The 25,213-nt window shown below is 40.4% G+C and overlaps 1 pseudogene; it reads right to left on the minus strand.

Annotated features, from left to right (window-relative positions):
- Positions 1-740: 740 nt before the first annotated feature.
- On the minus strand, positions 741-25,180 carry LOC114439827 (interferon-induced very large GTPase 1-like; annotated as a pseudogene).
- Positions 25,181-25,213: the final 33 nt, after the last annotated feature.

The following is a 25,213-nucleotide window of genomic DNA, read 5'->3' on the forward strand; positions in this document are numbered from 1 at the left end:
AAATAAATCTTTCCTACATTCAGACATCATGCACAGGATTAGTTTAGAAAGCAACCACAGTGGTGTGGTCAATGTTTTATTAATGCAATTATTTAAAGATGATGAGTTGCTATAAGTTCATTAATCTCATTACGTTAACAAAATGTAAGAAAATACAGATAATTATGGAGCTTATTGGAGAACTTGAATAAATCTGGTAGCTTGTAGTTCTGTTTGCCTCACTTAGATCTGATAAAATAAATTGTAGAATCCACAGATGAAAGGAGAGCTCTTCTTTTAATGAAGGAGTACAAGATAGGAGTCAATTTCCATATTGTCAATCAAAACAGTGGCCTTGCAATTAGTCATAAAACTTTTTTAAGGATATATAATTGAAAAAAACATTACATTACATTTAATGGCTGGAACTCAACATTACATGTGATGCATTCAAGTACCATGGAGACGGAGTACTTCCCGTTTTTGTTTAGATCACATTCCGTGTGGCGCTGACTCTCCAGTTGTTCACAGTTGATGCTGTATCAACTATGTTCCATAATTACAGCTGAGTCGTGGTTCCTCTCTGTCATACTGTGAGATTGTAATTGTCTCCCATGCACGGTCCAATCGGCATGCCTTAGTCATATAGTCAACATCTGTGCAAGTGTGTAATAATATTCCCTATATAGCATTGTTACATTTACACTCACTACATTCTGGTTCTTTTGACTTAAAGTGTTAATTAAATAACATGTTTTCCTGATGTCAGCCTGATCAACTGTGGTTTGTCCGTGTGAACAATCACATGATCAGTTATAACTGTGCTGGTTCACTCACAGTTTGTACATTTCATCCAGACTTTGAATAGCTTCTTCTTTTGTGTGTGTTCTCCACTCACTGGGAATTTCACCATAGCTCTTAAATTTGTAGCCATAGTGTTCTTCCAGTTCTGTTTGGAATCGACACACAAACCACGTCCAGTATTTCAGTTTAGACTCATCAGGGGTAATTCTCCAGTTTTCATACCTCGGTCCAGCTTTGTGTACTCTTTATAAGGAACTGTGTGTTCTGAATCATGCTCAGGTAAAAACTTCTATCACTTGCACATTTGTTGTGCAGAACTCTACCCACATTATATCTGTCCGTCTGTAGTGACAACCTCTGACTGAACCAGATCGATGAAAGGGGACACTGTGTTTGTCAGGGCTGTGATCTTTCAGGGTGTTGGTGCAAACAGCTGCACAGAATGGACATGTTTCCCAGCAGCAGTCACACAGCTGATCAATGAGGATTTGATCAGGACTCTGCCTGAAATCCTTCAGTTTAGTCAGTGAGAGGCGGCTCACCTCCTCCATGATGGGTTTAAGACCTTTCTCTATCTCCTCTTTAAGGAAGTCAAACTTTTCTAAGTCTCTGAAGTTCTGACAACTGATGGTACCAAGAGTCAGCTTTTCTTTCAGTGAAGTGGAAAATTCTTCCACCCACATGTCTGTGCCTCCTTTCTGGGTTTTGACTGTTGCAGTAAATAAAGCTGTTCTGATGAGTTCACTGATGACACCAACATTCTTCTTGAGTATATCCAGAACTTTACCTTTGATTTCTCTGAGGATGTATTTCTCCACCTCTTCTTTTATGAAGGTCTCCACATAATTCTTTGGATGGTGGATGTAGGAGATAAAGGCTTTAAAATCCTCTTTCTCTGCGAGTGACTTCAACACATGTTTCTCCAAGTCCAACCTGTTCCCATTGAATGCTGGGAATCTGCACTTCATCTCTTTAGCGACATCGATTGCAGTCTTGTTACAGACAGCTTCAATGGTGGAAACTCTGAGTTTCTCACAGATCATTTCTCCAAACACGACAGCAGAGGAGTTTCCTTTGCAGAAGCTTCTGAAGACGTTGTAATATTCTGTTTTCTTGCTGTTCAAGTAAGTGCGAGAATCATTGTTCTTTTTGTATGTCATGTGAGAAAGTGAGAGGAAACTCTCTGCTCTGTCAAAAACATACAGGATGAGATCAACTCTAAACTCCTTTTTGAATGTGTATTTCCTCTCTGATTCAAACTCTGTCACTTTCTTTTGAACATTTTTGGCCACTTCCTGTAAGTAAGTTGGACTGTAGCCTCTTGTTGCTACAGGCTTGGACTTAATATCATCAATGCATTGTTGTTCCACATCATTTATGAGAGATCGGATCTGTTCTTGGTCCTCAAAATGTAAAGATCTGCCAGTCACTGTTTCTACTAGTTTGTCGATTCCAGCTTTGAACACATTTGTGTGTTTTTTGTGGATTATGTAACCAGAGTAATCTCCAACCTCTGATATCTTTGTGTATCTACCACTTGTTTTGGATTTATTCACGAGAGGCCATTCTATACCAAGCTCTTGAAGGATCAACATCTGGTCTTCTTCCAAGTTGATGTCTCTGATGGGTTTCATATTTCCAGTTAGTTCAGTGACCCATTGACTCCAAACAGAGTCAAACTGCTTTTTCAGCTCCTCTTCATCTGTTGCTTTGTCTTTTAACTGGTGAGCGAGCTCTTTGCTTTTTTGCAGCAGTTTGTTCTCAAACTCGGTCTTCTTCTCATCCATCTTTTTACAAGCATTTTTCTGCTCAATAACTTCATCCAGTTTTCTTTTCACTTCTTTCACCAGTTCTTCATGAAACTCCTTAATTTTGGTTTCAAATCGGCCTCGCCACTGAACCAAGATTTCTTTGTCACTGTTCTCCTCAAAGTACTTTGTCATGTCTGTTTTGATGTTTTCATATGTTTCTCTCATTTCTTGATGAAGGTCACTGAGATTAACCCTCTCATGTTTTCCATTTTCAATGCTGGTATGAAGCTGGTTTTCAACAGTCAGCATGTGGCTCCTCAGGGTCCAGGTCCAGTTTCCATACTGGACCTCCAGTTTTCTGTATGTTACAATTTCCAGTGTGTTTTTGAAGCTGAAAACAAAGTGTTCATTCATCAGGGCGTTCCACAGGTCCTGGATTTTGCTTTTGAAATGTGAGAGGGATTCCATCAGACTGTGAAGCCTTAGACAGGATGATGTTCTTCAGTTCTTGGACACTCTCACTGTAACCTGGATTTGGAGGTGCCATTGGTGGACTTCCCTCCCATAACTGAGCAAAGTATTTCACATCTGTTTGCACATCAAATTTAATGACGTCACTGAAGCACTCTGCATCACAGGCCTCCTCTTTGGCTGCGAGTTTAGCCATCTGGTCCAGTTTTTCCTGCAGGCGTCTCTTTCCCTCCATGTTTTTCTCTGCAGCTGTGATATCTGTCACATTCTGGTGAACAAACACACAACTTGGAGAAAGTTTCACTTTCTTCATCCTCATGAAAGCTTGAACGATAACCTGCAGAACATCCTGCATCTCAGCTGGATTCTCACCAAAGATGTTGACCAGTGTCAAGTGTCCCAGACCAACAACAAATGTTGCCAGTTCATTGTCGTGGTGAAGAGTGGTGTTACCTGCCAACTCCAGAGCACGCAGCCCTTCAGTGTCCACCACTAGAATGTAGTCAAACCTGAAGTCTTCCTGGATTTCTTCTGAGACTTTGACCAGCTGCATGAAGGCCCCTCTGGTGCACCTGCCAGCACTCACTGCAAACTGCAGACCAAACATGGCGTTCAGCATTGTTGACTTTCCACTGCTTTGTACACCCAAAACTGACAACACAAAAACTCTCTGGTCTCCCAGTTTCTTGATGACTTCATCTAAAAGACTAGAGATCCATTTTAAAGGAACGTGGCCTGCATCACCATCCATCAGCTCCATCATGTGTCCTGATATCATCAGATCTGCAGCCAGCTCAGGGTATTTAGACCAGTCAGATTGTCTGCTGGTTGTTTGTCTCCCCTCAGATTTATGGGCTTCAAAGTTCTGTCCCATTTCTCTAAAGATGTGCTCCAAGCCAAAGGTGGCCGACTGCAGTTTTTTAGATATTTCTTCAAGTTCATTTTGTTTATTCGTGAACTCATCAGATTTGTCATGTTTGTTCTTCAGATCCAAGACCTCAGACCAGGTTACATCATAGCTTTGTAGAATTGAAGAGAGATCATCTGTGGCTAGATCATCTATGAAGATCTGAGTCCATTTCAGGAAGTACTCTTTCTCCTCTGATGACAAAGACAAGAGACTTTCAGTGAATGACTTCATCAGTTCACTACAGGAAGCAGTGCGTTGTTCTTGTCGGATTTCTTCCAGTTGTTGTCGCTTCTGACTTTTTTCCTTCTCAATGTTTCCTCTCAGGTGATGCAGTTCTTTCTTTATTCTGCTCCACTCGTGCCACAGTTGGCCTTGACAGGGGAGAAATCTGTCTTTGATCTTTGAAATATCCATCCCTTGAAGCAAGTTTGATATTTTCTTTGCAGCCTGTTTCCCTTTTTGGCAGACTGAGTCATCTTCATCCACTCTGATTCCAGAGACGTCTGTCATAGATTCAAGCTGGAAGGATGAATGTGGTCCAGACAAAATCTTTCTAAGAATTCCTTTCAGTTTTCCAGATATATCTGGTTGGGTTCTTTCTCTCAAACCCATTTTGTATTTTCCTGTTTTGACCTTCTTTGTATCACAGTCATCACCAGCACTCAGAATGATGAGTGGCGTTGTGGATTTTAAAAGTTCTGTGATGACTGCAGCACTTTTGTGGCTTTTTTCCAGAGTTGGTACAAGAACAACATTAACTGAAGATTTTTCAGTCAGTATTTCTCGCTGTTTTTCACTCAGCAGAGCATCTCCATGAAGATTACAGAAGGCAGTGCAGTCAGTGAAGGAATCATCAGGTTTTCCAGCAGGGCAGTACCAGGCGATCTCTGCCACTCCATCCATCAGATGATGAGTTTTTGTGCTACCTGGGCAGTTTCTGTGGAAGAAGGTGCTGTGACGGTCGTTGATCAAGGAGTTCATGAGCTGAGATTTAGACAGAGACAGTGAACCCAGACGGAGAAATGACACCATGGGTGTCTGAGCTTTGCAGATGGGCATGCTCTTCATGCTGACAGATTTTGGATCGTCTTGGATTCTTCTTATCTTCCATGTTTTCATGATCTGTCTGAATGTCCACAGAGGACATGTGAGTTCCTTTGTGAGTGGGTCAGGAACAAGGAGAGGTAAGGCGTACTGACACTGTGAGAGCTTTGTGATCATCTGCTGCTTCAGGAAGCTGTCTGAGCGGTGAAATACTGCCATTTGAACATCCAGTGGATGCACATCATTCTGTTCAGAATTATCAGAGGCTTCAGTAGTGCTATAAAGAGCATCAACAACATCTGTGTCATCACTGTCAGACTCTGAATCAGACTGTGAGATACCTGCATCAGGACTTTCTCTTCTTACAGGAATATATCTGGCTCTGTAGTCTAACCTCATTAACCTGTGAAGAAAAGTGTGAGCTAGGTCCTTCTCAGATGTGTCATGACTCTGTTTCATAGGTGGAGTAATTTTAAGAAAGTCTGCTGGTGACATCTTCTTCTGTTGATATTGTTCTTGAAGATGAAGTTTGCTGAGCAGAGTTTCCATTTCTCTTTGACGGCCTGTCTCTCTGTTCTCTTCAGAAACATTCGCTGACTGCTAGAAGTAATATAATAATTTAGTTTATAATTTCATTGTATTATGTGCTTAAGATAAATTAGAGTAAAAGTCTTTCTGACCTTTTCTTTGTGCCCGCTCACATGCCTATCCAAGGATCCTGCAATGAATCAATAGTCAATCAGATGACAATAATAATGAGATAAAAAAAAGTCTTGACACCTTTAATTGTGTTTTAATCCTGTCAAACAATACATAAAACATCACAAGATGGGATGATAAATATCAAATCTGTAATGGCCTGTCTTTAGTTGGTGTACTCAACCTTTTTACTGTGTGTTTGTCAGTGTGTTAATTGACAACCTCTTTTCTGTTTTATTTCTTCATGGGGCTTTTAACTTTCTCCTTCTTTCCTCTAGATTTTTTAGACCTTTTTCTTTTTCTGAATAATGAATATGATAATACAATGACAACAAATCTAGTTACACAAGGTCATATCTAATATATTAGACATCCTATATTCTCTATTTGTTGGAATGTCTCCAGTACAATACTACAGCCCTAAGTGGTTCAAAATAACTAATTAAATATGAATGTATCACAAAAATCACCAATTGAACATTTATTTGATTTATTTTGGTGCATGACCTACGTTTTATAAAGCTGTCATATTGCCTATGTTTATACACACTCTATGGTCCAAGCATTCTGCCACTTGACAGATGATGGAAAATGTATTTAATGACCTTATATTTTGCCATATACAAGCATTTATGATTTTGTAGCAGCACTGCTCCTTTTGAGTTGGTGGGGGGTGTGGTCAAGGAGAGAGAGGCTGAGGAGCAGGGATAATTAGGACCTGGGTGCGTGTGTGTGTGTGTGTGTGTGTGTGTGTGTGTGTGTGTGTGTGTGTGTGTGTGTGTGTGTGTGTGTGTGGCAGCAGCAGGAGAGGCTGGGAGCAGAGCGCATTGGGAGAAAGAAGCCTGAAAACAGCATGAAAAGAGGAGGCCAAACCAGCACCAACTCCACAATATTACCTCCACAGCGAGGCTCAAAGGCACAGGAAAGTGGGTGTGATAACCTGAGTGCTCTTTGGCAACAAAAAGTAAATGCAGTGGATGTGCAAGAGTGGTGGTGGCTTTCCATGACATGTGGGACAAACTTTGTGTGGCAGCCGGATCTCCCCTCACCTCTGGGACCTCCCTGACCCCCCTTCATAAGAACCTTAGTTTGGATTCTATTGACAAGAGACTGCTGATTTTTTTTTATTGTTGTATTTTTGTTGGACTCTCCCTTAGTTTGAGACTTAATTTTGACTCAGACTGTTTATCATTTGTATTTGGATTTGATCTGTTGTATTCAAAATATATATAACCTGACATTGCTCACAGCATTCCTGAGTCCTGCATTTTCTGTTGTTTGCAGGGGTGGGGCTAAAAGTGACTAAGTTAACTGGACGCATGAGTTTTTTTCACTCGTCCAACTCTCAATGCCCCTAATGTGAACCTGACCAACCAATGACAGCCTCTCTGTTAGGAAGCTACGGCTGAAAACGAAAAGAAACGGAGGAACTGGTCCCTAAAACGAACTCCACCTTTATGTTCGGCACTGTTTCTGCCGGCAGCGGCGGCGCGTCTTCTAAGACTGTGTCTGTGTGTGTTTGCGCCCGACGTGTGTCGCAGTGGAAGGGCTGCGTGTAAACGAACGCATTATAATGCTACGAGCACGTACGCGCCCACCTCTCTGAACATTACCAGCTCGTTATATTCAGGTTCGCTGCTGTTTCTGTCCTCAGCTGTGTGTGTGTGCGCGCGTGTGCGCACGTGCGTGCAGTGGGAGGGCCGCGTGTGTACGTCAGATACAGAGGCAACAGCTAATGACGTCACCAAAACAATAACGCAGGAATTGGAATTTGCGTAAGAAACACAAATAAGTATAACAAAATACATATTTACACATTATGATTACTTCATTTCTTATTGTCATTATATATATTATTTTTCAGATGGTTCCAGATGCTCCAGGTAATTTCCCATGGGCAAATTGCGTTTTTGCAACAGCACAGTTACAGCAAGCAAAAGATAAGAAAAGCTATACACATAATAAAATAAACTACCGATATTATGCAATACAATCAAAAAAGAGTTTACAGATTAACAATTACTGCACAGATGAGTGGAGGTAGAAGTGGTTTGTAGAAAACTGTACATAGTGCATCAAAAGAACAAGTAATTTACTGTATAGTGTGCTGTGTGAACATTGCACCTATCAACCACCAATCCAGCTGTTCATCTGTGGAAAAAACTTCTGCCAGTGACTCTGAAACAGCATCTCAGTCTATAATCTTTTCTTATTCTTTCAGAAACAGTCGCGCTGTAAATGTCTCTTTTGTCCCTGCAATGTTTGTGTGGCAAAAGTTGAAAAATGAAGCTGCGCTACATGAAAGAAGCGCTGTTTACTGTGAGCGTAACTTCCGGGTTAGCGTAACAAAACATAGCACCGCTAATAAGTCAAATAAAAGTTTCCAGTAAGAAATAACAGTGAATAACAGTGTATAACAGGGGTATGCAGAACAATGCACCTTCTGGCTGAGATAACAGTCCGCTACGCGTCTATTATTGCGTTCAGACCCGCTTTTCAGATGTGTAGAGGACTCAGCTAGTTAGTGGAGATACTTCTCTTGTCTTCAGAAGACATCTTTGATACACCACGTCAGAGGCACAAGGCTCTACAATTGGATATTTGAGCCCGTTGTGATATCGCTCGATGGTCCGATTGGACACTAACTTGCCCGTAGAATAATACAGCCAGTCTATCACACAGACATGCCTGAAGTGTCCTCTTTTCGAGGAAAGAAACAGAACGTCACTTTCCTGATATATGAGCGACTTTGTAAGACATATGCTCTCATATCGTATACGACGGGTCAACTCCGAAATAATCAAGCCCCAAATTATAGGGGGGCTTTGGATTATTTTAAATAAAATAAAATAGGGCTAGCGACGTCAACGCTTAGGAGGCACACTTCAGTCTGTTTAAATGACTGTTGAATAATACTTTACAGAACTACATTAGTCTTTGTTTTAACCTATTTGAAATAAAACTTTATTTTGTTCTGTAATTGTTATTTAAATTTTCATGTTTATTGAAAACTAATACTGAGTGCACGTTATCAGAGTTGTTGTTTACCTTTAAAATCTACTGATAGTTTTTGAGAGGTGACAGAGTAGGCTACCTGACGTCATTTACACAGAAACATGCAAATTAGTGTCAATGTAAAAACAAATCGTGATAAAATCGCGATCGTGATTTTATCATTAAAGAATCGTGATATAAAATTTTTGCAATATCGCCCACCCCTAGTCCAGGATGTATTTTGGTCCAAGACCATTCAGTGCTTTGTAGACTAGGAGTAAAGTTTTGAAATGTATCCTTTGACTCACAGGAAGCCAGTGCAGTGATTTGATGACCGGTGTGATGTGGTCCATTTTCCTGGTGTTACTCAGAACTCTAGCAGCAGCATTTTGGACCAGCTGCAGCTGCCTGAGTTTTTGCTAAGACCTGTGAGGACGCCGTTACAATAGCCTACTGAAAATAAGTGCATGAATAAGTTTTTCTGTGTCTTGTTTGGACCGAACTACACAGTGTAACTACGTTACGTGTGTGTGTACCTACAATGTTTGAGAGGGATTGGAGCAGGAGTGAAATCCACATTAAGGAGTGTGATGCTTGTGTTATGCATAAGATGCTCCACTTTAGTATGTGTCATGTGCTTGTTCGCATTTGTTGTGTATGTGGGAGAAGTGGAAGAAGGGAAACAGGTTTATGCCAATGTCAACAAACTGAACCCGTTTGTCTGCGCAGGTTAACAGCATGCATGTCCACACCGGTTCGCTCCTCGGCTCGGTCAGCTCGCTCTAACTTCACCTCAGTTTGTGTTGCAGTGCTTATGGCTCGAATACAGTCGCAACATTAATCCTACAGGTTTTATTTTTACGCGTTTGTTAAAATAAATAAATGAAAACTGGATTGATTAATATATAGACTGTCAACCTTTCCCTGATGATGTGATATTCAGATTAATTTTGAGGTTATACAGTTTAACAGGATTCATGTTCAATGGTGCTTGAAAGTGTAAGGCCAAATGGGCTTCAGTAATGGTCATACTAAAAAGACAGATCAAAATGTTTTCCTTTTAAAAATGTAAGTCTACTTGTATTATTTTGGTCTTAATGCGTTATTTTCATTTTGTTGTCTTTCAGCTTCAGGACAAGTTTCACAGCATCACCAAGGTGCTCCTGGAACCAAAGTTCGTCTCAAAGCTAGATGAATACACTCCCAGCTTCCTGGCTCTCTTCCATTTCAAGGGTGGAAATGTTGGGCTGACGTTGCAGGCTGCTCTCCCTCAAGGTATTATTCAGTGTGCTTGTTTGTTAATATTTTAAGGTTATTTCTAGTTAATATTTTAAGTTATTTGTTGTTTAAAAACTACTTTAATATGAAATTTGCAAGGCAGGCTCCAGAGCTGAGGTTGAAAAGGTTAGTTGATGGTTGATTAGGACCTCTGACTTCCTGGGGATTCAGCAAGTATCCTTATTAACTTGATTCAGTTGTTTAACAATGATATAAGGTACTTGAAAAAAGTACAACTTGTTAGATGAAACTCTGATATCCCTTACACAAAAATCAATGAAGGTATCTGATGTGTCTTTTTTTCTTAAAAGTCAGCATTTTGTAAGTAACTTCGTAATAGTGACAATAGGACTGTATAATCATTTGAACCTATTTGACCAGCTTGCACAAGAACAGCATTGATTTGGAATATTAAGAAATAACAATGTTTAGTGAGTGGTAATCAAAAATATATATTTTTGTTGTTTCAGGCTCCTCAAAATCAGAGCATCAACATGACAAGGGAGGCTGTCATTGGCTGTAATTGAATTTGCTGAGATTCTTGTCAAAATTAACTGATTTTTGCCACAAGACTGATTTGTACCAACTAGATATACTTGAATTGTATTAACTCATGATTTCACATGTTATGAGTAAATCTAACACATTTTAAGCATTGTTTTTAATTAATGTCAACTCAATTTTTTTCCATTTAACTGAGCAGTTCAGCATATTTTAATCAATTTTTACACAATTAAAATCTACTCAATTATATTACGTGTCACTTTGTTGCCATAATTTTTTTAAGTAACCATGGCTCAAACTCATTACAGTGAACAGAGAGGCTGCTAATAAAAAACAGTCAATTTACATTTTCAGTACCCAGAACCAGCTATGGATAAGCAGTTTCCCTTCTGGGATTATTAAAGTATTTCTGATTCTGATTCAGAAGTCTGTGTGTCATGAGGCAGGCTGTGGGCATCAAGTGAACACACTGAAAGAAATGACTTGTAAGATTTACTTAAAAAAATTTCTGTAACAATTTGCACGAATATTTTTTAAGTAAATTTTAATGCTGCAATAATAAGTAAGACTTACTTTGTAGATTTAAGTACAGTTTACTCAATACTGGTAAGTTTAGAACCTACTTTTGTGAATATATTAAGTAAATGTTACTTAAATGCATTTAAGTTGATATGTTATTTTTATTTAAAAAATTAAGTAAAGAGTATTATTTATTTAATTAATGTGATTAAAACATTAAGTAAATTTTACCTTTTAGTTATGAAAGAACTAAGTAGAATTTATTTCTTTCTCCCTATTTTATTAATTATTTACAACAAATTCTACTCACTGTAATTAAAAAATGATGCATGAATTTGATAAATGTAAATGACAAATCACAACACACAAACACGGCCAAATACCTTTTTTTTTTTTATTGGAACTTTTGTGTTGAACAATTTGATCTAAGCATCCATAATTGTAACAGTGGCCACAGTGGCATGACTTATATCAATTTATAAAACATTTACCCACTGATTTAGACCGGTCATAGAAAAAGGACAATGGTACTGGAGGCTGCTGATGTTTCAGTTTCCTTGTAATAACATAAAGTTACCAAAAATAAGAAATTGTCACTGGTTTTGACCTCAGCATAAAATATGAAATGGTGTGTATGACATGAGACATATCTGATTGACAACAGTAACAATACATAAGTCTATTAGTACCTTGCTTTTAAAGACAGTTCTGCAAGACTTCAAATGTGTAGGGGAGTGGTTGAGTGTAGTCAAACTTAAGTGCTTAAATAAGTCCCAATGAGGAGCACACATGCCACTACACCCCTGCCTTCAAGAAGGATGGAGGCTTCCACTGGATCCTCTGCTTCCACTTCATGGTACATGAAGATCTTCAGGATGTGTTCCATGTCTTCCACCCAGCAGCCCACCTGCAACAATTACAATGTACAATGTACAATTACATTGTACAATGTACAACACAAATTAAAATGCATACATTTAAAAATAGAACTTATTGTTCTTCAGACAGGAACCATCCATGCATCATTAAATAAAGATTAGATCACACTAAACAAAACAAAATTATTTTCCAATCAGCTGGCCCTATACAAATAGAACATCTTGATACACAACATCATTGGAGGGTGTGTGGAACAAGGATGCAGATCTCTTGCACATTACAAAAGATACGTGTGGAAAAATGTTAATACAGCTATTACAAAGATTTAGGGAAAAGTTGCAAACAACTGGACAGTGATGAGATTAGTAGATTTCTATTTACCGTAACTAAGATTGTACTTGCAAAATAAAACACCATTTGACAATCATGCCTGACAGTTTGGGAACATTAAACACGTTACTTACCAGGCAATCTTTAAAAAGTTCCTCTTCTTTTACACCAAGGTACAGTCTGAGGTCCCAGAGAGCAGAGTCATGTCTCATCTCAATCCTCTGGGGCTGTGAACAGATGTTTGTGTCAATATTAAACCATAATTTATATGCCATGAACTGTCAAATGTGAAGAGAAGAGCATACATTTGCAAAGACCAGTAAGACCACTGCAGACACCAGAAACCAAGCTGGATCCATACTCCGCGAGACAAAGAGCGGAGAACGAGCTCCACGGGTGGTAAGAGATACAAAAAAAAGGTCTTTTCCGCACTGAGGTACCATACTCCGCGAGACGCGTGTGTGCAGAACTCCTCATACGGCCCGCCCACTAAACTATAAGGAAAGACTTTACTGAGTTTTTAACACACCACAAGGACTTGTGCCATGGCAAGAGGGCATTATACAGAGAGGGTGCCTGCAACAGCGTGAGATGTCCGGCGATGAGTTGTGAAAATGCGACATTAAAAGTAACAATAGCAAAGATTCAGTGTTTGTGCCTTTATGACCACATTTGCACATCTACTGTGTTCCAATGTGCCTGCGATACTTCAAACTGTCCGGTGATGAGCTGTGAAGATGCGACATTAAAAGTAACAATAGCAAAGATATACAGACATTGTTAACGAGCCTATTATGCCCGGGTATGTAGGAGTATATAGAATGGTAATAACAGTCACCATCTGGTATGTGTGAATGGCTGTCTGGAGTTATTGGTGACAAATCACCCTGACTTGCCTTTCTTTCTTTCTTTTATTGCTCATCATGCAAAACCGGTATGGTCTTATCTAAATCTGTTGAATCAGTGCTGTTTACACACCTACCTATATACCTGGAGAGGCTCTTGCGCTTCTCCACTTTCATCACGCCCACAATAAATTCCGACCAATCACAGCATGGTTGCCGCACAGCCTTGAAAGACAAAGTTCGGCCCGGACCCTGTGCACAGGAGTGCGGATCAGCGGGCGGTCAGAGACAAAAAATGACATCATTTTGTGGGCGTAACGTCTGCAGGGGGGAAAAATGTCTTTGTCTCGCGGAGTATGGATCCAGCTTAGCCTGTCCCAAGTCTGTCCCAAGACCTCAGCTGTCCACTGCCTGGGCTTGTGTTAGAAAAGACATCACCCTGTGAATGAACAAACACCACATGTGTGTTTTAACAATATTACAAACACTTTATGTTGCATTAAGCCGATTTCCACCTACCTGAATGACAATGTTTTTACAAGAGGGTGCTATCCAGCTCTCTGTTGACACAAACACAGATTACAGATTAAAGTAGTTCTGTCAATAATTACAAGTTTAAAAATAAATTAATCATTTTTAATACTATTTATAAGACCAAATTCCTTTATTTCAAACAGTGCAAAAGGCTTAATACTGAAAACAATATGACTACAGCTATTGTTGCAAACGTGCCTTAACGTACATGTAGAACAGCTAAACAGTAACAGACCCAGGGCCAAGTGATGCCTCTTGCTTGCAAAGTGTGCGTCTGTACAGCTGCTCCAGTGAGGCTTGGGGAGGCTGCAGGCTAGCAGCTAGCTTGTGTTAACATTCAAGTGATACTTCATCACGTCAACAGAGCTGGTGCGCATGGGGTGGGGTGGGGGGGGGGGGGGGGGGGGGGGGGGGGGGGCGACACGTTATTGTCAAAGGCAATAACTGACAGTAGTAGTTTTTTAACACGTTCGCTCCTTCGTTTTAATCTGCAGTACTAATCTTCATACTTCTCCCTGACATGTTTTACTGTGCAGTCTCAGTGTGGACGGGGCTAGTCAGACCTTGGGAGCCTCCCAGTGACCGCACATAACGTCCACAACACGGCCTGTACCACACTCGCTGTCGCAGCGGTGCGACGTGGCTCGGTTGCCACACATTAAAAAGAAATATTAAGGTTCACCGTGTGCACCTAGCTAGTTGTCAAACTAGGCTGCATATGTTTTAAACTCATGAGAACTGTCGCTGCCAAAATGCCTCTGGTTGATCTGACCAGATTATTTTGCACAATAAGCACAGTACATACGTATTCTACAGTCACAACTGTAAAACAGAAATACTTACATTGAACATGAGTATATCCAGCCGCGCAGCTCCTCCACCACAACCATTGTGTGTGTCCGTTACAATGTCGTTCAACTGAGCATGCTCCGATTCAAACTGCTACCTACACTTCTGGATTAAACATTACTCAATACTTATAGTATATGTGCAGTGAATACAAATTAGTTAAATACTATGCTCAAATACATAATAAAACTTACTCTTTTCATACAGTTCGATTGTTACATGATAAAAATGAGTATATATTTATGTTTTTAATTAAGAAATTCTAGTATTCTCTTGATTTTAATATTATTAAGTAGAAAATGTTACAGGTAATTTAGTAAATTTTAGAGTCCGTTTTTTCAGTGCAGAGAGGCTGCTAATAAAAAACATGCATTCACCATTTTTTGCTGTGAAAGTATTCCTGCTTTAGATTAATGTTGTGATTAATGCATGGACCTGTGTTAGCAGACAGTAGCTAACAAAGCTAACTGAGCTGGAGCACCGGCATCATGACTGAGGCTCATTATAGAAACACAGCTGGCAGCGTGACACCACCTCCATGCAGAGTCTGACCTCACATCAGTCCAGCACTGTGTTCATCACATGGAACAAGTAACTACAGACACTGTAGAAATGTAGTGGAGTAGAAAGTACAGGTAACAGCTGCAACATGGAATGGAGTAAAAGTATAAAGTATGCACTATTATTTTTACTTAAGTAAAGCAGAAATACATAAAAATGTACTTAAGTACAGTAACAAAGTATAAATACTTAGTTACTTTCCACCATTGTACATAAGTGAGTTCAAAATGTCCCATCAGGCTGCTGCAATGATGGCCATACTGCCACACTTCCTTTTTTTTAGGCAGCAATAACTAAGCTGTTACCTTTGTCTTTGGCTTCACATGGTTCAGATGTGGTTTCAGATTGTCCTCCTGTGCTGTCGTCAGTCTTCTCTGAGTTTTCATCACTTCCAGGTTCCTTCATTGAATCACGCTGAACAAAAGGTAACATTATATTAAGTTAACTTCACCTGTTCAGAGAGTTTGTGTTGAATGTTTTCAGTAATTGTTAGGCTCAGAAAATGCTATTTAGGTCAACACCAAGCACTCAGGATCAGTCATTCATTAAATTACTGATGATTTTAAAAACTGTTAAGTACCAATTAATATAGCTTTTTGTAGACTTTGATACTGAGACAGTTCACACAGAAGCCTAAAAGTCTGATCTGGTCTACCTCCCAAGAGTAGAGTGTTTTAGAAAAAAACCCTTCAAGTATTTGACACATTCTTACCTGTTCCTTGATCTCAGATTTATTTTCCATCTCTTCTGCAGCAGCACAATCTAAGAAACACACAGTAAGGCCACAGAATATAACTGAACTAGCGAAACAGCTACATTATTTTGTTTTATATAATTTTCTTTCCTAAATTTGATGCATCCAGATAACACAATTTTACCCCCTTCTGTCCAAGGTAGTTGGATTTGATGGATCTCTGTGTCTCTGAGCTGGTGACAGCCCTGGCAGCAGGCATTATGTTTTCAGACAGTCTGTTGTGTTCATGTGAAAGTGATATCTAACATATTGTTGGAATATCGTTTGGCTGGGCTACATGTAAGTGTACCATTACAGTATTCATGAAGCTGTTACCTTTCTCTTTGGCTTCAGATGGTTCAGACCTGGTTTCAAGTTCCCCTCCTGTGCTGTCCTCAGTCTTCTCTGAGTCTTCAGCACCTCCAGGTTCATTCATTGAATCGCACTGATCAAAAGGTAAGGGTTTTTAATACTCATGAGGCCAAGACAGCACCATTCAGATGACCACAAAAGAACAAAGATCAACAGTTAGTGATTATCAAATTAAAAGTCATACCTTTAGCTTGGCTTCAGCCACCATCTCTTCTCCTGCAGGATCATGTCAGAAAAAGCAGGTCAGTGTGAATTCACTGCATGTTTTTTCTTCTTACATTTTGTGTTTGCTAAAGATCGTTCCAAAAAGACCCCCTTGATGCCGGAATGACTGGATTTAATACATTTCTTTAATTTCAATGTTAAAATTGTTACTTAACTGTCTAAAGGCTCTTTCAGCATTTGCTGTGTTTGTCTGCTCTGTTTAGTTTGATGGATGACCTGGTTACACCCCCATTGTACTTAAGCAGGGGTGGAGGAAGTACTGAAGCTCAGTACTTAAGTAAAAGTACAATTACCCACCAAAATATTTACTCAAGTAAAGGTAAAAGTGCTACATCAACAATCCTACTTAAGTAAAAGTTCTAAGTACTTACTTTTAAATGTACTTAAAGTATTAAAAGTACTCATGCACCAAAAAAAAATATATTGTTTTCATTGCAAAGGATATCTGATCAGGTTAAAATAATCAGATAAATCATCTTAAAATGTAAATTGACAATGTGCAGTCAATTTACATTTTCAGTACCCAGAACCAGCTATGGATTAGCAGTTTCCCTTCTGGGATTATTAAAGTATTTCTGATTCTGATTCAGAAGTCTGTGTGTCATGAGGCAGGCTGTGGGCATCAAGTGAACAGAGAGGCTGCTAATAAAAAACATGCATTCACCATTTTTTGCTGTGAAAGTATTCCTGCTTTAGATTAATGTTGTGATTAATGCATGGACCTGTGTTAGCAGACAGTAGCTAACAAAGCTAACTGAGCTGGAGCACCGGCATCATGACTGAGGCTCATTATAGAAACACAGCTGGCAGCGTGACACCACCTCCATGCAGAGTCTGACCTCACATCAGTCCAGCACTGTGTTCATCACATGGAACAAGTAACTACAGACACTGTAGAAATGTAGTGGAGTAGAAAGTACAGGTAACAGCTGCAACATGTAATGGAGTAAAAGTATAAAGTATGCACTATTATTTTTACTTAAGTAATGTATAAATACATATAAATCTACTTAAGTACAGTAACAAGGACCATCAGCACCGGTACCCCCCAAGGCTGTGTACTTTCCCCTCTGCTCTTCTCCCTGTACACCAACTGCTGCACCTCCAGCCACCAGTCTGTCAAGCTGATTAAGTTTGCTGACGACACCACCCTCATTGGACTCATCTCAGACGGGGATGAGTCTGCCTACAGGATGGAGGTGGACCGTCTGGTGTCCTGGTGTGCTGACAACAACCTGGAGCTGAATGCCCAGAAGACAGTGGAGATGACAGTAGACTTTCGGAAAGTGCCAGCTCCATCACCCCCCCTCACCCTGACAGACACCCCCATCTCCACAGTGGACTCTTTCCGCTTCCTGGGTACCACCATCACCCAGGACCTCAAGTGGGAGCTCACCATCAGCTCCCTCATCAAAAAGGCCCAGCAGAGGATGTACTTCCTGCGGCAGCTGAGGAAACTCAAGGTGCCAGCCAGGATGATGGTTCAGTTCTACACTGCCATCATTGAGTCCATCCTCACCTCCTCCATCACAGTGTGGTATGCTGGGGCCACTGCCAGGGACAGGCACAGACTGCAGCGTGTTGTGCGCTCTGCTGAGAAGGTGATCGGCTGCAGCCTGCCATCTATCGAGGACCTGTACGTCTCCAGGACTCTGAGGCGTGCAGGTCGGATCACAGCTGACCCTTCTCACCCTGGACACGGACTCTTTGAGCCACTCCCCTCAGGCAGGAGGTTACGGTCCATTCGGACCAGAACCTCACGCCACAAGAACAGCTTCTTCCCCTCTGCTGTTGGACTGTTAAACTGTAATTAATGCACTGCTCTGCACTGTCTTCAGAAGGTCACTTTAGTATAGTCACTGCACAATGACGACTATTTGCACTGTTTACACCATCTTGCACTACTTGCACACTATTACCACCTCACCGATCCATGTGGTACCTGTTACATTATTACATTATTACACTGTTCCATTCGATCATATAAGGGTCTATGTTTACCATTTCATCTGCACAGTATTTTATGTTCTGTTCATTGTATGTCTGTTACGCCATGTCTGTCATGTAAATTTAGCCTTACTTTAGTTTATTTACTTAATTTTATCTTAGTTTTTATCTTATTGCATGTTAATTGTTATATGTTCTTTGTATGCACCAATCACTAAGGCAAATTCCTAGTAATGTGAACCCCCTTCACTTACATGGCAATAAACATGATTCTGATTCTGATTCTAACAATGTATAAATACTTAGTTACTTTCCACCATTGTAGATAAGTGAGTTCAAAATGTCCCATCAGGCTGCTGCCATGATGGCCATACTGCCACACTTCCTGTTTTTTAAGCAGCAATAACTAAGCTGTTACCTTTGTCTTTGGCTTCACATCGTTCAGATGTGGTTTCAGATTGTCCTCCTGTGCTGTCGTCAGTCTTCTCTGAGTTTTCATCACTTCCAGGTTCCTTCATTGAATCACGCTGAACAAAAGGTAACGTTATATTAAGTTAACTTCACCTGTTCAGAGAGTTTGTGTTGAATGTTTTCAGTAATTGTTAGGCTCAGAAAATGCTATTTAGGTCAACACCAAGCACTCAGGATCAGTCATTCATTAAATTACTAATGATATTATAAATATTAAGTACCAATTAATATAGCTTTTTGTAGCTTTTGATACTGAGACAGTTCACACAGAAGCCTAAAAGTCTGATCTGGTCTACCTCCCAAGAGTAGAGTGTTTTAGAAAAAAAGTCCTTGATGTATTTGACACATTCTTACCTGTTCCTTGATCTCAGATTTATTTTCCACCTCTTCTGCAGCAGAACAATCTAAGAAACACACAGTAAGGCCACAGAATATAACTGAACTAGCTAAACATCTACATTATTTTTTTTTTATAATTTTCTTTCCTAAATTTGATGCATCCAGATGACACAATTTTACCCCCTTCTATCCAAAGTAGTTGGATTTGATGGATCTCTGTGTCTCTGAGCTGGTGACAGCCATGGCAGCAGGCATTGTGTTTTCAGACAGTCTGTTGTGTTCATGTGAAAGTGATATCTAACATATTGTTGGAATATCTTTTGGTTGGGCTACATGTAATTGTACCATTACAGTATTCATGAAGCTGTTACCTTTCTCTTTGGCTTCAGATGGTTCAGACCTGGTTTCAGGTTCCCCTCCTGTGCTGTCATCAGTCTTCTCGGAGTCTTCAGCACCTCCAGGTTCTTTCATTGAATCACACTGATCAAAAGGTAAGGGTTTTTAATACTGATGAGGCGAAGACGGCACCATTCAGATGATCACAAAAGAATCTAACAGTTAGTGAGGATCAAATTAAAAGTACCTTTAGCTTGGCTTCAGCCACCATCTCTTCTCCTGCAGGATCATGTCAGAAAAAGCAGGTCAGTGTGAATTCACTGCATGTTTTTTTTCTTACATTTTGTGTTTGCTAAAGATCGTTCCAAAAAGACCCCCTGATGCCAGAATGACTGGATTTAATACATTTCTTTAATTTCAATGTTAAAATTGTTACTTAACTGTCTAAAGGTTCTTTCAGCATTTGCTGTGTTTGTCTGCTCTGTTTAGTTTGATGGATGACCTGGTTATTTTTAGGGCCCGAGCACCGAATGGTGCAAGAGCTAATGAAACCCTTAGGATTATTATCCCCCCCCCCCCCCCCCCTTTGATCACATTTTTGGGGGCCTTAACATGCCCCAAACCTCACCAAACTTGGTAGAAAAATTCATTCGCCCGAAAAATTTTGAAATTTGCTGACTTTTAAAATGCACATAGGAAAATGGCTCTATAGCGCCCCCAACGCGTAGCCCCTCTGGTCGGTTTGACACAGGATTATGAAAATTGGCACACATATGTATCACCCCAAGACGCACAAAAAAGTCTCTTGGACCCCCCCTCCAAACCCAACAGGAAGTCCGCCATTTTGACTTATGTGGCCATTTTTTGCTTATTTGTGTCCCTGCTTCAAAACTTTTCACGCCTCACATACTTCATCCAGTTGAGCTGAAATTCACTGTGTCCACTCAGGACACCATAGGGAATAGACGCATTCCAAAACTCTTTCAAAAGTATTACCGTGTGGCGGGGGCGTGGCCTCAAAGTTGAGTATTCGCCATTACAAAGGAACTCCCTGTATTTTCTGCAGTACTACCCATATACTTCATGTAATGTGGACAAAATCTTACACTACTGCTATGGACCCGAGTCTGAACAGAGGGAAATTGTTTAAGGCTGCGGCCAAGCAGTGTCATACAATGACTAGCAAGGCGCGCCACACAGCCCAAGGACACACAGTGACACAACAATAACATTCCGGTTATTGGACAACCCTGCTATACCACTGAGCCCCTGCTGCCCCACTTACACCCCCACTGTACATAAGTGAGTTCAAAATGTCCCATCAGGCTGCTGCCATGTTGGCCATACTGCCACATTTCCTCTTTTTTTAGGCAGCAATAACTAATTAAATATGGATGTATCAAGCGACCATTTGATCAAGAAACATTGTGATTAAAAACTGGCTACCAACTTATTAAATATCTCTAGAAAAAAATGATTTGAGGAGTGCTCTTAGATTTAATTGGGTCCATGACCTACCAAAAGAGACCCCTGAGCATTCTGACACTTGATAGTTATAGGATGATGGAAAAAGCATTTAATGACCTTACGTTACTTTTTTGTAATTGAAAAAGGTAAAAATAAAATTCAGTTTGACTTTTTTTAAAATATAAATAATTAAAATTCATAGTAAAGACCCACCTGTCTCGGCACTTTTCTCTTTGTGGGATTTGTGGTCCAGGTCTTCCTGCTGCTCTTCATTCTCATCACACATCAGTCTGTAGCAGCTGGGATTGTTTTCAGCGACCATGACGTCTATTTTTTCTAACAGAGTTATTATCTCTGCTTCATCCATCATACTTCTTGTACATGTGTGGTATCTTTTTTCAGTAAAGGTGCTGTGACCTTTCAGGTCTGTCAGCACAGTTTCAAATTTTGATTCAGACTCATGAGTCACAACTGTCATCATATAAGAAAGACATTCTTTCCCAGCAGCCTTTTCTAACCACTGCACTCCTGATCTGTACTGACGGTTGTGCAGACCATTTGATATCAGTAGGAGAAAGGCATGAACTGGTTCATTTAATGGGATTTGGTCAATGTTTGGTAAACCAAACATGTTAATGACTGAGATGTGTCGACCACACAATTCATACAGCTTGGATGAAAATCTGCTTGTTTGGTCTTTATGGTCAACTAAGAGGTTTTTGGATCCAACATCGATGGTACTGGTGTCACCAAGTAACACAAGTGTGAGCTCAGGCTTCACTGCAACGAACAAAAGAACATCAGCAGGTTAAAGTGTTGAGTTCTTGTTCCACCATCACAGCTTGAAATCTCAAATATCATCAGTTATCTTGTTACCTTTGTCATTGCTTCCAGCTGCCATCATATCAGTCTCTACTCTTGTGTGTTTTCTCCTTCTCGAATTTCTCTGAGGGACCTTCCCAAAGGGATTAATAAAGTATATTCTATTCTATTCTATTCTATTCTATTCTATTCTATTCTATTCTATTCTATTTCTTTCTCTCTGTTGAGGTTATTCAGAATCCACCTGAAAAAAGGAGATTTTATGTAACTCTTAGTTACGTAATTAGGCACCTGAAACCAGCTGAAGATCAACATCACATTTCTGTTAATTTAAAATTAGAGCACAGTAATTAGATCACCACATGCAAAGTACTTAAGTGAAAAAAAGGTCAATGGAAATTCCACATGAAAATTCAGGCAAACGTTCAGTTCTGTGGAGAATTCTCTGTAGCAGCACTGGGAAGAATTACTGTAGAATATAGATCTGTTAGTAAGATAATGATGATGGATATAGGAGAAAGAATCTTCAATTTACCTTGGTGTCAGATGTGCTCTCTTTGAACTGGGCTGAAGATCATGTAACAGAAATCAGAAAAACATTTAATAAACACAATATTTGGTTAAAAAACTATCAGTATTTTCACAAAGTGGAGTGTATGTATTACACTTAGCATTATATACAAATGAGGCTTAACAGGGTATTTGATTTCTGTCTTGTTGGCGCTTGTTATTCACAAAGAGCCGTCATTACATCTTACTGTCTGTCCTCCACTTTATGAGCCAGCTACAAACTGGAATATCCAGCTGGTGTTTAAATACCTGTCATGCTCCATACTGAGTCATGTTTACCCTCTGCAGTCCTGTGAGTGAAGTTTCCTTTTAATTCCATTGAGATTTATTCTGAATCTATGTGAATGTATATGTCTTTGTACAGTGGAGCATTCCTGCCTGCAGAGTTGTAAAGGAAACTTACAGACTTTTAGGAGTTTTATTAACAACATCTAGACATGCCCTGCTGCCTTTTTGTTTATTTTTATTTTATTGTAGTGTTGTCATAACTCTGCTCTGCAGCCTGCAAAGCCCTTTGTTTGTCTGAGATGTAAATTATTAATTAACAGTTTGTTATTGAGGACTGCTTCCTCATTTTCTTAGTGGTTTTGCCATCACAGAGGAAGTTGCTTACTTCATCCAGTGTGGATGAGCCTTTACAGCAGGGGTGTCCAAACTTTTTTCGGGGAGGGCAAGATTCGACAATGCGAAACTCTCCGAGGGCCAGCAGTCCCCGATGTCATTATTTTAAACAATAAAAACTGTGTATGCTGTTTTGTAATATATTACATCTTACACAGCAAACAAAATAACATCTTAGCATTCGGATGAACAGATCAGAAAATGTTATCTGAATATACAGCATAAATTTAAAACTTTCAGAAACTGTGTGGTTGTGATAACAGAGCAACAGGCAAGTTATTGACTCTACTGTGAAGGTGAGATCTGATCATATGTGGCAGGTCTGGTTTAGGAGCAGCAGACATCAGTAAAATGTCAGGTAGACCAGGTGGGAGTCATTTAGTGCTGATCTCAAAGGGTCTGTAATTTAATGTTTACACAGGTTTGCAGTGCATGGCAACGAGACGTAAAAACGTGATGACGTGACTTACGACAGATGCGTACTGAATGACGGAGTCTTTTTGAGAGAAGTGTTTAACATCAGAGAACAACAAGCAAAGACGGACTGCTCATTGCTGCTCCAGTAACACATCATAGTTTATCACAGACAGTCATGATTTACAAATGTTCGCATTTCTGGAGAGTTGCTTTTATCCAGCCGCTGGTAAAAAGGCCCGAGCAGGCTGCCGGCCAGGACGCAGCCTCCCCGTGCAGCAGGGAGCAACGAGCGTCCCTCTCTCTCTCCATCATGTCGCTTCAACTTCTCTAACGGCTCTAGCATCGCTCCCTGCTGCCCGCTCCTGCCCGCAGGGAGCGTCACGATGCACAGGGAGAGGGACGCTCCGCTCCACTCCCCTGCGCTCCTGGAGCCCCCCAGTACTCCGACACGTTCCCCAGAGGGACGCTCATTGCTGCACGGGGAGACTGCTCTCTGGCGGGAGCCCGCTCCCATGCCCCCAGTCCATGAATTCTAATAGGGCTACTATACTGCAACTAATAATGACAATATTTTGTGCGCACGTTATAAATAATTCGTGGCCACAATTTATTTTTTTACAGAGGGGCTCCGTAGTTTTGGAGAACTTCACTTTTACAGTACAGACGCTCTCTGATAGCAGGTTGTCTGCAGAGGCATGTTTAGTCTCGTGGTGAATTGTGTCGAAGTGCTGAACCGGTGTTTGCACCTTCGGAGCCCTCTGCGTAGATGGAACCAACAACCAAGCCCTGCAGCACCGCGTGACGCACCACGATGCAGACTGAGAGGGAGAAGATGTTCTGCTCAGAGAATCGTGATGCAAACGTTACACAATGAGTTAAAAACAAAAATAAGAATTGCCTGTTGATTTTGTATGATTTATGATTGTATGATATGTTTGGCTGGCGGGCCAAGAATTACACATTTTAAGATAGAAGCCGCGGGCCATAGAAAATCCGCCGCGGGCCGTAGTTTGGACACCCCTGCTTTACAGTAATGAGCATGCAAGTTACAGTCTTACCGCCACCTAGTGGCATCTATCTTTTGTACATATCTATGTTGCTGTACTTCTCTGGAGAGGAGAACCAAGGAGAAGAGATCAATAGAGAAAAAAAGAGAAGTGCCCCCCTCGCGGACTGCAAGGGGTGTGAGGGGCCACTCAATGCTTGCAGCGTTGATTTATTCTCACCTGTAGATAGCTGGGATAGGCTCCAGCCCCCATGACGCAGCACTGCAGGACAAAGATGATGGATGCGCAGAGGATGGAAAACGAAACTTAAACAACTTGTGTTGGTGTTTGCTCAGCTCTGCCTTCTCTCTGTAGACATGGGTGTGGTGACAGGAAAATGAAAGTGAAAGAGTTTTTCATTGTGATCGAGTGACTTAAACAAATAAACACATTTATTTGTGTTTTTAAACAAAGGAAACCAGACGCACTTGAATTTCAAGACATTTGGCTTCTCATCTGAGGAGGCTTCCTCCACTCTGACTGCATGCCACACAGACTTTTTATGACTACAAGCTATAATACACCACATACTGTCATAGTACTGTGCTCTATAAAACTGTTGAAATATTATGCAGTACAACTGTGACACAAGTCAAGATGATCAAAAATATGTGGACACGGTCTATCAGTAATAATAACCACTTCTTTGCATTGTTGACATTTATTGATACCAGCAGAGCTCAGTGGCCTCTCTTCAACACATACTGACATTTAGAACCTCTTTATGTAAAACACTATGTTGTATAACTTACCTTTTGTTGTGTGTCCTCAGCTCTGTCTGGTCTGTGTAGAAGGAGCTGCTGTATCAGAGCTCCTCCCAGCCCTCCTCTGATATATGTAGGGGCGTCTTAGAAACCCCACAGATCTCATTGGTGGAATAAACTAACAGGGCTGTA

This window comes from Parambassis ranga, chromosome 8 (assembly GCF_900634625.1).
Source record: "Parambassis ranga chromosome 8, fParRan2.1, whole genome shotgun sequence".
Classification (NCBI taxonomy): domain Eukaryota; kingdom Metazoa; phylum Chordata; class Actinopteri; family Ambassidae; genus Parambassis; species Parambassis ranga.